Source organism: Patiria miniata, unplaced genomic scaffold (assembly GCF_015706575.1).
Source record: "Patiria miniata isolate m_02_andy unplaced genomic scaffold, ASM1570657v1 HiC_scaffold_20, whole genome shotgun sequence".
Lineage (NCBI taxonomy): Eukaryota > Metazoa > Echinodermata > Asteroidea > Valvatida > Asterinidae > Patiria > Patiria miniata.
Window position 1 is genome coordinate 19,938,730 of NW_024037059.1, and position 14,191 is coordinate 19,952,920.

At 38.8% G+C, this 14,191-nt stretch overlaps 1 protein-coding gene across 1 annotated transcript in view; it reads right to left on the minus strand.

Annotated features, from left to right (window-relative positions):
- The window catches only part of LOC119728114 (kinase D-interacting substrate of 220 kDa B-like), a 129,649-nt gene that overhangs the window by 110,370 nt on the left and 5,088 nt on the right, over positions 1-14,191 (minus strand). The gene's annotated exons all lie outside the window — the stretch shown is intronic.

Here is a 14,191-nt window from a genome sequence, read left to right on the forward strand (position 1 = left end):
CCGAAAAATGTCTTTATCGAAATTAATACCTGAGCATTTTTTTTTTTGACATGAAGCCTACACTTATGTAGGAGCACTGAACTTGAAACTGCCACGCGAAGCGTTGACAGAACCCCGACGCTAAAATGAAAAAAGAATCCCCCAGCGGAGCAAACCGAGCGAGAGGAACTAACAAATCCTATACCGGTTTGGCCTTCGGACGAAATGAGCAAAAGTATGAAGCTGGGTACTAATAATTAATGAGCCATGGTGCGGATGTGCATGGTCTCGCAATCCAATGTGAGAGGTGTTAGCGTCGATGCTGGAATTTTGACAGTTGCAATTGCAGGATCTGACAGGCACTACTGTTGCATGTAATTTTGATATAGGCATTCAATAATATACGTACCTCGGGGGAAATGATATAACATGAAATATGTAAGGAAAGGAGTTTGAAGACCCCGCTTTCAATATTTCTTTGCTTTTTTGTTCGTCTCAAAAAAAGGTACATGTACATTATTTCCTTACAAATATAGATTAAAATGAAGTGTTCCGATATTGTCCCTTGAAAATACATTAGGAAAATTTACAAATTTAGCCTATGTTTTAGTTTCTTCACAATTCACGTTCCAACTTCTTTTTTAAGTGCCTTATAAAGTGGATACAACATGTATATATCTACCACACGTACAGGGAAAATTGAGCAAGTTTGATTTTCATGTTTAAGTTCACCTCAAAATTTGTATTTAAACTTCCTTAAAATTGGACACAAGACCCACAATCTATTGAAATATTAACCTCTCATTTTTAAATAAAGGACACTTAGGCTTTTTATGACCTGATAGTTCCCATGTCACGCACATGTACGTACAATGTGTAGATATCGTGTTAAGAAAATGATTGAATATTTTTTTATGAAGCTTTTTCAATTCCTGACCCTCTGGAAATACTTCAGAAGACAATTCCTGAATCTGCGAAAAAAGCAATTTCTTCTTCACTTAAAAATGCAATGTAGACCTACTTTAAAATGAGGAGTTGCACTTTAGACAATTTACGGTAGGAAAAGATGAAGAAAGAAACGAGCATCTCGCGAGCATGTAACCGCATCCGTATATGTAAATATACTTACTGAGTTAGAGCTTTCACAGCTCTGTTAATAAGTATTATTTCTTGAAACAATATGCATTGAATCGAGTGAATGCTCTTTAATTTGTGTACTTTTCAAAACTCGATACTGCACACACAGTACACATGCACAGATACGTTATGTAGAATTTCAGAAGTAAATGCAATGTATTCAGTGCAAGTGCAAACAGTAACATTACACCCGGATGAAAATGTTTTTAAGTAGTGTTAATATTATACAACGGTACACAGAATTCTGCAAATGTTTGTAAAAGCTGCGTTGCTCAGAAGTGTGGAATCCTTATTCTTTTGAGGGTCCAACATCTGCCCTTGTACAAATGTCCTAATAGAGCATGTATGATCAGGGCAAGTTCAGCGTTATGGAGTCATGAGTTTTATTAAAGAGCCAAGCCTTTTATTACCCGAAAATCTTTCATAATTCATATATCCATCGAGTTTATACCTCTGGTTCTTTTCAGAACCATTCTCTTAGTTGAGAAATTATTCGCACATGGTGTTTCCGCAAACCTTTCATTATTTAGTATCTCCACCATGCAAAGCCTCAAATCTTACTCATATCCATCATCTAGCAATGGTCAAGGAGATTACAGATGAGGAGTTTTGGATCATTTATGTGAATCATTACTTATGGTTAACTTGCTCTGTCATGGATTACATTTTCTTCCATAATGCCGGAATTGTTCTGCGCTTACACTTACAGCACTTGCAAAGGATTTCTATGCTTGGCCCAATTTCATGGCTCTGGAAACAACAGAATTCCGCGCTTACAACCACCATTCTCTACTAACAGTGCAAGTGAAAACATTCCATGCTAACCACGTAAGCACAGAATCCTTAATTATGAGATGTACATGCACATGTATACATGTACATATGTACGTGTTCATCTTTTCAAACCGTGGACGAAAAATACCAGAGAACAAAAGAGAATAATATCGTCCAGATTCCCAGCATACGTCCGCGATTGGGGTCGTGTACAAAACCTATGGGAGTCTTCCTAAAAAGTTAGATAACAAACAAAAGAGACAGTAGGACGTCCACGATTGACGGTGAACACACGTTTGCGTGCACATGTATACATGTACATGTATGCATGTGCATTAGCTGCAATTCCTTGCCAACATGTGAAATACATGTATTGTTAACTGTAAGCATGACATTTCTGCTGTATATAGTAAGCAGGAATTTTTTGCTAACGGTAAGCAGAGCCATGAAATTAAGGCCAGAACCTTCAATTACAGATGGGCATAATGTAACCATAGGTACATGTATGTGCACAACCAAACAATTCTTGCCAACCAATGCAATGTGCTAAGCGTCGAGGTAGAGCTGAGCATTGGAATTGGGCTCAGTGAAACACTAAAGCCCGGTTCATACTCGGCGCGAAAGTGAACGCGAATTTGTGACGTCATGGCAAGAATTCGTGCTGCGAATTTGTAAAAGATGAACATATTTCAACTCGGGCAAATTTCGCAGCGAACGTACCATGACGTCAAATTTGCTTCACATTCGCATTCGCGTGAAGTATGAACCGGGCTTTAAACCAATCAGCACCTGTACTGTGGGCTCCGTGCGCCAACGAAAGAGGGCACCCTTTGACCTAGCAACGACGTCCCATGGGCGGGACATTTAGCTGGTTGACGCGCACCGTTCCTTGTGTGTGACGCACGTACACCAGGAGATTTGTACTATGTACACGCAGTGGTACGGCCGCGTGTCGCAGCAAAAATGCAGTCAGGCAAGATGGCGTCGGTCAGTCACCCGCAACAATACTTTCTTTGCCGGGGAGGGGGTACTTGTGAACAGAGCGGATACATTGTGTTACATTGTATTTATCACTAAAGAACCCATATTAGACATTTGAGTGCTTAGGCAGTTTGGGAGTTTGGCCTGGGTTAAAAGATTGCTCCCCCACCCCACCATCACCACAAAAAGACATACCTACATGTGCATGTACAAGTACATGTATCGCACACAAACTATATGTACATCAAGGGAAACCTTTGATTTCTTTCAATACAAACATGTCTCAACAAGCAACCACTCAATGCGTATTTATCCACATAAGATCCGTCTGAAAGGCACCCTTGACGCAACACTCCAAAAATAATTACAAAATGACCCGACCAATACATCCGCGCAAACACAAGCGCGAGGGGTTCGTGTTGAGCACAAAGCAACCCAAGGCATCTGAATGTATGCAATGCCAAGATAAGCACTCAGGATGCATAAAGAGAATCTGTCTAGCCTCCTGATAACTGCAATTAATCACGGCCATTAATCAAATGAAGATGTCTATCTGTCATTGCAACATTCGAGCATTTATCTTTCTCAGCATCAATACTTCATCCCGCATTTATGCAACTCTTCGTGCATATTTTAAAAATAAAGCCAAATCCGTATTCCATTTTTGCATGTGCGTCACAGAATTCCACAATTTTTACCTTTGGGGTAAACGCAGCGGATAAATGCACACAAGTCTATTGGGGACATGATAACCGAATCCGAATTTTTCATGCAATCAAAACGACGATGAAAAAGTTTTGTTTGACCAAAAGCTGGGGCATATGAACACTAAAATCACTTTGCTGACTAAACTTTTTGAAATATAATAATAAAAATTTCTTTAATTTTGCTGGTACTTGATACGATTTTGCACGCACACATGTACAGTATGGCAAAATCCAAAAGATAAATCGACAAATTTTGATGTGCACATGAAAATGTATTCGCACTCAGAATATCGAACTGACTCATTGGAATATTTAAATATTAGGTTTCAGTCCTTCACCAATACACACTGTACAAAGTACAAACACACATACTGAAATTTGTATCCTTGTGGAGACATTTCTTTGTTCTCGTGTAAGGTTTTCGAGTTTGTAAGTACAGTTTCAAAATGCTCTTATTTTAACCAGTTTCCTTGGCTGAAATTTGGACTTAATACCCCTTTTCTAAAACTCTACCTTTTGCGAAAAATCAACATACCTTTGAAATTCCTACTTTTTGAGTAAAATCCATATATATCTATTTCGTGAAAACCTTGTGGAGACGTATTCATAGAAATTGCCCTGTGGAGACGTATACAATCTTTTATTCCCTATTGTGTGCATGTCTCCAGAGGGCACGGTGTATCAGATCAAAATGTTGTATACTCGGTGCTGTTCAAGAGTTCGCAGAAAAAAATCCATGAGCTTACTTGGGTGGGACTCGAACCATTAACCTCCTGCTTACAAGTACGGACAGTTTGACCACTCGACCACCAAGCTTGTTGGGCTTGGCTGCAGGGATGTAGTCGCGTCCATCACAAGCCCCTGCCAGTCCATCACAAGTTCTCCAGTCCCAATTTGAATCATAAGTTATTCAAAATGAGCTTTTGACAAAGGCATTGCTTTGTTATTGCTCATCCACTTTTTTCTTGTAACTGGACTTGTGAAGTGGACTTGTGATGGACTTGACGACATCCCTGTTCGGCAGGTCAGTTCAACAAAAACAAGAAATTTGCTTGCTCAAGTGGGACTCGAACCCACAACCTTCCGCATGTTTCTCACTAGTGCAGATATGTCAAAAGCCACTTAACCACCAAGTTTGCCAGGTACATGTAGGCTGGCTGGTTCGAATCTGATACATGTACAGCAATGGGTATTGCAATCATCGCAAGTTTATTTACAGATGTATTTATTTGTATTTATTTACAAAGCACATTTATACAGGGTAACATTATTCAGCAAAACTGTCTTTCAAAATGTTTTTCCAATGCTGGTCGGCTGGTTGGAGAAAACTGACTTTTTTTCAAAAAGTGCTCCTAATTTTTCATATTTAGTTATTCCGCATTTTCTTTGCAATTGATTACACACCTGTGAAGAGTTCCCTTTTTTTACGAAGTACCCTTTTTTTCTGAACAAGTACAAGTCAAAACTACGAGACAAGTCAAAACTACGGTACTTAAAAAAAACACCAACCAGACATTATTAAAACATAAAATAAAAAAAACCTTTACAACAAGTTAAACATACCTGTACAGTACAACATACCCTCACATTTTGTAAATTCTAAATTTAAAGGGAAATTCGATAGAATGCTTGCATGCACATTTTCCCTCTGCTTCATTAACTATTTACATGCTTTTTTTTTTTAAAGGAAATGTACAACATTTGCTTTTGCTGTAATTTTCAGAAATAAATGGATTTGGAGGATTAGTATGTTATTATAGCAAATATTGTAAAACTGACATGCTTCACGTTTTGGGTTCGGAGATGCTGCAAAATCCTAGAAAACCAACGATGTTTTTGTAGTCTGGTTCCCTGATCCCACGTACATGTAAGATGAAACGGAGCAATTTATAGACTTTGGAGGATTGCAAGGTCAGAGAATCAGTCTAGAAGGCTTGTACCCCTTCACAGGTGTGTAATCAATTGCAAAGAAAATGCGGAATAACTAAATATGAAAAATAAGGAGCACTTTTTGAAAAAAAATCAGTTTTCTCAAACCAGCCGACCAGCGTCGGAAAAATACAAGTTTTCTTGAAAATGTCAGAACACCAGGAGCCACGATTTTACAGGATGCTTTAGACTGTCATTCCTTAACAATCCAGTAAGGTATTTTGTGATAATTTGATCATTTCATTTTTTGATGTTTGCACATGTTGTATCTTCCCTTTAAACACTACATTTGATGGTTTGTTCGGCCTTCAAATTGAAAATGAAACTGAAGTGCTGTTGTTATGAAAATAATAACAGATAGCATGGTGAGGGTTAGACAGAAATTCATCTTTTCAATTATTAAGAGTGCTACATGTACCAGTACATTATAAGTTATCCCATGAGCACTTCATGTAAGTGGAACACGGAATAATGTAAAATGCAGTGCGTCTGTGTCCCACACACACGTGTACCATGAGGCCGAAGGCCGAGTTGTATGTACCGGTATGTGGGATGCAAGATACACAATGTATACACTACACTTTCCGTGTTCCACGAGCACGAGAGGGATAACAAATCTTCAAACAAACTTGATGCACGGTACAGATGGAGTACGCACGCGGTACACAAACTTTTCAGCTGTGATCCAATTGTGCGTGCAGAAAGAACGGCATACGCACAGATAGCATGATACGCAGAGTGCGATATCTGCCGTGCTATTTGGTATAATACCACACTGTTGTTGCCATGGATTGACCAATCAGGATCGAGGATTCAAGTTTGCTTGAAGACGCATGTTAACTTGTGCAAATATAGCGCGCACTGTAAAGTTGAAACTGTGATGGATGTAAACTTATGTATTCTCTAAATTTTGAACATCAAACTTAACACACATTTTGGAACTTTCTTAATCGTATAATTACTTTTACAAACATGTATGATGTAAATTTTATGACGGAGAACAGTGTAAAATTTTTGGAGTAAGTTTTGAAATTGTGATGGTTGATTGTGTTTGTAAATATAGGGAAAAATAATTAAACCTTACTTTTAATTTCTAAAAGGGGATTTGTTTCCTTCCCTTTATTTCTTGTCGTTGTGTTTGTTTTCATGGATGTTGTTCATTTCCAATAATAACTTCACTCAAAATCCAAAGAGGAACCTTAAAAACCTAACCTGCTGAAGTTTCAGCTCAGTGGATATTACACTTTTCAAGGAAATAGTGAAAAACCATGCACAACTTTTTCATCACGAAACACGATTTCGTCAATAGCATTCTTTTCCAAAAATCAGTCAATTGACTGATCCTTGGAAATCACCTACATTGCTCGATTTAAAGTGACAGCAAGCCAGAAAGAATAATTTCATGGGGTGTTTAGTATCAGTACAATCTTTAAATCCCCTAATAGTTCCCCAGGACTACCCTGCTAAATCCAACAGAGTCTGATGGTTACTCATATGAGTTTCCTCCTCAATCCAACACAGTCCCACACAATCCAACATGCAAAGTTATTGGGTACCTGAACATACAATGACTGGCCTGCTCAATCCAACTGAGTCCAACTGTGCCTTATTTGTCTGTTTCCTGCTGAAACCAACAGAGTCCAACCTGGCGTTATTTACCAGTACCCAACATAATCTGACAACGAATGTTTTCAGTTGCCTGCTGATGTCCAACAGATTTCGACAGATATCTATGTTCACTGCTCAATCCAACAGGATTTAGCGGAAATGCAAAATAGTTGGATCCTGTTGGATTGAGCAGGGTTAGGGTTCTTAAAACCCTAACAGGCGTAACTCCCTATGCATTTTTGCTAGGATGCAACCTCAATCCTGCAAAATCCTCTGTTATATTTTTTGAATGTGGTCCTCAATCCTGCAAAATCCTCTGTTATATTTTTTGAATGTGGTCCTTGGAGGGGTGACCACTGCCTCAATCCTGCAAAATCCTCCAGCAATCACTGTCAACATGTTGAGGCAGAGCCAGTGGCATCCTGGAGCAGTGCGGAGGATTTCAAGTATAATCTAGGCCTACATGTACATTTATGCACGGCTGAGCATAAACAACACAAGGTCCGGCCCAAGACCTTGACCCAGTGCATCCTCCAAAATCAGCCACACCTCTTTGCCATTTAGCCTCAACCCTGCAAAATCTTCCATTTTGCAAAGAGGATTTTGGAGGATTTGGGAAGGTTAGGGTTAATCCAAGTAAACCTTTTAATAATAATTTGGTAGGTGATAAAAGCAAATGATCCTTCCTTTAAAGTGTGATGCCAGGAGTAGCTCCCCAGATGCGCAATGTTCGCGATCCATTTCTCATTTCTCATTTCCTCAACATTTTCCTGTCATGCTTCTAACTTAGCCCCCTTTGGCTTTTTGTCATGCCCTGTCAGCGAAAGATATTAAGAACATCAACACGAATGACACACAGGTATTTTATCAATTTCATGCTGTGGTTCCCTAAAGATCTGTACAAACTTATTGTTCAGTTTATCCATCCTGTTTTTTGAAAGGTTATCACACGTCAGGAAAAGACCAATTTTGCCTCTGGGAAATTAGAATCTGGGACATCACAAACAGAAGGCAACACTACCATCATGTGTCGATATTAATGCAAGGAGTCATGTTTCAAAAAAAAAATACAAAATGTTCAGAGCTAGTGGGTATTTTTCTACTGCCACCATGGACATACAGTATGTATCTGATGACTACATGAGAACATTCATCAAAGTAAAACCTGTCATGAGCCAATGAGCCCATCAGGTCAGTGTTTATCTCCGGTTTCCGTAGCATGAAAGGAATGAGAATATCTATATTCCCCTAGATGGGATGCCAGTCCATCGCAGGTTATTCCCCAAGTCCCCAGCTAATGCTGGTACCCAATACATGAATACTCCTGGGTGGAGAGAGGCAAGTGGGGTCGAAGTGGCTTGCCCAAGGACACAACATAATGGCCAGCGACTGGATTCGAAACCCTGACCCTCGGATCATGAGTCACGAACCCTAACCACTAGGCCACACTCCCCGATGACTACATGTAGGAAGTACGAATCGAATGACAGTATTAAAGATAGAGTACATCATTTGCAGTATACAAAAAGTAACTGACCAAATTATTGTTAAAAAGTTTACTTGGTTTAACGATAGTACACAACGGCACGAAACTCCCTGTGAAATTACTCCTTCTGGCATGCTGTCATTTTGAGGAAAACAATAAAAGAAGGTAATTTCCAAAGATGAGTCAAGTAACGTATTTTTGGAAAATTTCCATTAGTAGTTGGTTTGTAATTGGGTACAGTCCTTGAATGGGTGCGCACAAGCATTAACACAACGCACACACTCTTGGTTGCTATTATTCATCAGGTTCAGTGTGTGACATCGTGTAACTTCCAATGGCTGAATAAGATCGCGTCCCGGGCACTTATTAGGGCCGCAATTCAAAGTATGACTGGGCAAGTCAAGAATCCTAGAATATACAGCATTCACAGAGCTAAAACTTTATCGGGTTACTTGTTTAGCACCTGTCTAGCACCTGTCTTTAGATTTTGAATGCTTTTGACGCTTCCAATGAAACAAATGCACAAATGACGTGTATCTCTAAAGTACATACCGGTACATGTGTACATTAATTTTTAGCACGAAATTTTGGCTCCAGTTTGCAAAACATTTTGCTTACGATAAGCAAAGCCATTAGACCAGGCCCAGTTTGAGATGTCCTTTAATTAAAGGGAATATACATCATTTGCTTTTGCTGTAATTTTCAGAAATGGATGGAATGGGGGGTTGGAAATATATAGCAAATATAGTTACACTGACTTTTTTGAGGTTTTGGGTTCGAAAATGCTATAAAAACCAAGAAAAACAATCATTTTCCTGTAGTCTTGTTCCCTGACTCTATGTAAGATGAAACAGAGCAGTTTACATACATTGGGGAATTGTAAGGTCAGGGAACCAGTCTAGCTGGCTCGTACCCGTTCATAGGTTTGTAATCGATTGCAAACAAGTGCGATGGTCAATTGGGGCCAGTATTTGAAAAAAGCCAGGTTTTTTCCAACGCTGATCGGCCGATCAGCGTTGGAAATTGATACAAAAATACCACTTTTCTTGAAAATGACAGTATACCAGGCGCCATGATTTTACAGGATGCTTTACACTGTCATTCACTAACAGTCCAGCAAGGTATTTCAAAATGATTTGGTAGTTTTATTTTTTGATGTTTGCAAATGTTGTATTTTCCCTTTAATAAAGGGCTAACTTACTGTACATGTGTATATGTTTACAAAGTGAATATTTCCCAATTCATTTCCCCTTTTAATTTCTTACTAAAAGCCACTATAAAACAGTGTTGTGATTCTGTACTGAACACTGATGTACTTGTAAATGCAATGCAATACTTACAAACATATGCTTCCAATCTTTCTTTCCAAGGTCAAACCTTGACCTACAAAATGACAGATACGCAGGATTAATCCTGCCATTGTTTCTGTCATCCCCATCATCCCGTGTGACCGTCAGTTAATTTGTTTCCATGCTCAGTGTAAGCCCGCTGGCTCAGCTCATTGCACGGACATACAGCATTCAGCATACAGCTGTTCCACTGCGTTCCCGATTCGTACAATGCACAAATGGGTACAAACTCCATAAAGCAACGCGTGGTGAACCCCAGAAGGTTAAAAATCAATACACTGGATGACCAGATGTGCTGTGTGAATAAAGTACTGTCCAATATGCATCCTCATAAAATAATAAAAAAATATATAACTGAAAACCACTCTACCCATACCCACAGCATAATATAATATTAAATTTAACCTTGACCAGGTCATAAAAAAATTAAATCGGATTAAAAAAATACTACACACAGTTGCTACACGGTATAACCATGAAATAAATTTGTGCCTTTGTACACAAACGTACAATTTATTGAGGTATGGCAATTCTACAAATTCCCTAAGGAATTGCATGCCCATGTAAATTACAGAAAACTTAATTAAGACCAGTGCTGACAGTACAGTGCATTTAAATGTTAATCATCCCATTCAGTAAGGACTTTCTGTCTCAAACAACTGGGGGGATTCTGTATTTTTTGTATTTTTGTATTGGTAAACTAAACTGTGTTCAATGTTGAAAGAGATTGTTGGGTTTGAACTGAAATGAAATTTGTGATTTTGTGATAGTAAAAACACAATAAATACATGTAGGCAGCTAATTTCATAAGTAAAATATTGCTGACTGAGTTTTTCTAAATGATTTATTTAAATAATAAAAAAGAAGTTTAGATTCATCGTTTGCTGTTTAAGGCATTTTGCATAGTTGTCAATGTCACTTTTTCAAATACAAGAAAATAGTGTTTGCAGCAGATAGTTCAAAGACTGTAAAGTACATTCAACATTTGCTTTTTTAAGAAATAAGTAACACTGGTGAACAAACGTGAAGCAAGTTACTTTATTCTTGAATGTGTAATCATGTATTTAATGTGACAAGCTTATGTTTCAGAGTACTTTAACATTTGCTAAACTAATCTGTAATGGCTCAGTTCTAATTTAAACGGATAAATAATACATGTAGCATGTTTCAAAGGCTTTTTTAGGCATCTCATGCGTAGCAGCCTCCAGCACAGACAAGTGGTACCGCTGACTTGACGGGATTATTCCTAATGAAGAAAGGTTCCTGAACCATGCAACTGGAAATAGAATTGCAATGCTGAAGACATCAGGCCACATCACTTTCAAGGTTAACTGTCAAAGATCCGGGTCAGACATCTTAAAGACCTGTTTGAGAGCAGTCTTGGGTCCAAGACGTTGTTGCTGAACATTGAATACGTGATCAATCGCTGAAAGAGGGCATTATCAAATGAACCGCTACCGCTATCACATCACCCAAGAAGCGCTATCGCAACAACGTCTTGGAAATCTTGTAGCGGTTGAGTCATGCGCACGCCTGTTTTTCCCAATGTATGCAGTGCCATTTCAACACCTTGCATAATTGGCTCCGAACCAAACTCCGAAATTTCAGCCAGTAGCGTGCAAGATATTACCAGACGTTTTTGCAACTTCATAGCAACTCTTTTGTCGTATGTATTTAAGTGTGTGACCAAAAATGGACCGAAGCGCATGCGCACTAGCTTCCCCTATTTTTCGGGGGAGATTTTTTACATGATTCCAACGACGTTGCTGCGATAGCGGTTTGTGGGTGATAGCGATTCATTGTGATACCGCCCTCTTGCAGCAGGTGATCATATACATGTACATCCAATATAAAGTTCAACAACGTCATCTTGACTCTAGACTATGCCTACCTACGTGTATGTTCGATGGTTCTGCTTTTGAAAACATTCACGGGTAGTACGGGAACCAAGCACCCGTTAAAAAAACCAAGCCCCAAAGTTCTAAACTCGGATGTTGCTGTTCAGATTGTTCGTAATGGCAAATGGTGCACACGATAATACTGCCACATCGGTGCTTCAATGCAGCAAGATACAAGTGTGAACAGTGAACTTTTAATAGCTCTGCAACTTTCGCGAGCATTATAAACGTAAAGGTTTTGTTTTCCATGTAGACTGGTTTTCATCTTGAAATTTCCCTAAGAATGACATTCCAAATCTTCTTGTTTCATTGTCCGAGAAGTTACTCAATGATTTGTAAAGTTGGTTACTTGTACTGTACCTGATCCCATAATCTGGAACCGGTTCCTGACATCAGCGGTCGGGGTGCTCGGGTACCTGGTTCTGATGCACATACTGCTTACGACGGACCCGTTTGTATTTCAAATTTAAACTGAGATGATAGTGTAAAAAAACCTGATATGTGCAGCTGAAGCTACATGTATGATATGGAGAGGCGGCAGCATTTGAAAATGGCGTTTAGGGAGACATCAAAGTACAATGATCTGCATCTGTGGCCTCAGTCAAAACGGCAACAGCCAGTCGGCCACATCCATCTTGAGCTGGCATGCCGCAGACCTATAGAGCAGCTTCACGTACAGTATGAGGGAACATTGGTATTGCAGGGTAGATCAGTTGATAGCGTGTTTGAACTGCTCCAGATTTGGGGTATTGACAACAAGGGAAAGCAGGTTATTCCAAAATGGACTTGTAGATGGGAAAAACAGCTTGTGCAGCAAATATTCCCTTTTTGAGCAGCAAATCTCACTTATTTTTACGACAAAATAGATAGTATGATAACGAGCAAGACTTTCTGGGTATTCTCGGGCACACACAAGCACAGTCTTTATTTTTTATACAAGAAGTGAAAAGGTCTTTTTTATAAAAGAAGTGAAAAGGGACTATTTTTTAGTTGATTTTTTTCAGTAACTTAGTTGTTTAAATGAGACTTCAGTTCCTTATTTAAAAAAAAAATGTGCCGATGGTTCCTAAAAATTGTGCCGATGGTTCCTAAAAATTGTGGTAATGGTTCCTAAAAATTGTGACTATGGTTCCTTAAATTGCGATGATGGTAACTTTCATGACTGATGGGAAACTGATGGTTCCTGAATATAGAGAACCGAAGTGAATACATCGCACGCACAATTATGTGTGTAAAAGACATTAGTGCGTAATTCATCCCGTGAACCAACATGCGCACGATACTCCATTCGTTTGCACTACACTACTTGGTTCTAAATGACGTCACACTTCGGTATTCTATCGAGCTTTTTGACAAGTATTGTGGTCAAATGTTTGCATACATGTTCCATGTCCAGCCGTACATGTTATTTTTTCCTCTGGCTGTACACATTCTTGGGATGCACACACAGACAATTTTATAAGGAATTTAGTTACATGTACACCGTACATCATACACGTAAGTCTTCGTTTGCAGGTGACCGTTCCTCATTAGGGAAACCATGTACAGGCTACAATGTACAAATCAAATGACAGGAGTTGTAATCACAAGAGGCCATAAGAATGAAGATGAGACGTCCTTGGCAAGAAAAGCAGCCTAGCAGTGTTTGTGTTAAGCACTTTAAATAAAAGCCATTCAAACTAGTGAAATTAGCTTGTACATGTGGAAAAATACCTCTATCGTGAGTAAAGTGGTCGTTCTGAGAAGAAGCGGTGGTGAGAATGGATCTCGCTGTTTTGAACTGAGTTCTCTGTTTGTCCTCGGGGAGAAAAACAATTTGTATTCATAATCTGCAGGCCAACATCTGTAACAAAGCATCCAGTGAATGCTTCCTAACATGAGAATAAGTTGGTTTCTTTCTTTATTTATAAGGAATTTGCATAGCGGTTGGTTTTACTGACCACCTTCAATTCTAAGAGACATATTTTAAATGTGTTATTTACATTGAGTATACATGGCTATGATATTTCATTCTGTTTATTGTCCAAGTCCATTGTTTAATCGTCTCTACTTGTCTCCTTTTTTTTTAAACAAAGGCGAAAAAACAATGATGGCTTCATTCCAACTTCCGGATGTGCAGTTTATAAACTATATTCAAGTCATTGTAATTATGATTTTGTCCTTGTAACTTTACACTATGTGTATCATAGGTACTGTAATGGTAGTCCATTGATCAGCTATGGAAAAATCAATAAAGTATGAATGTGTCTAAACTTTGTCAAAATGTTCACAGTCTGACAACGGTAATTTTGGCAGACAGCATGCAGTTGTGTGTTCATTTGTCCAAAATTGAAAACTCTTTGA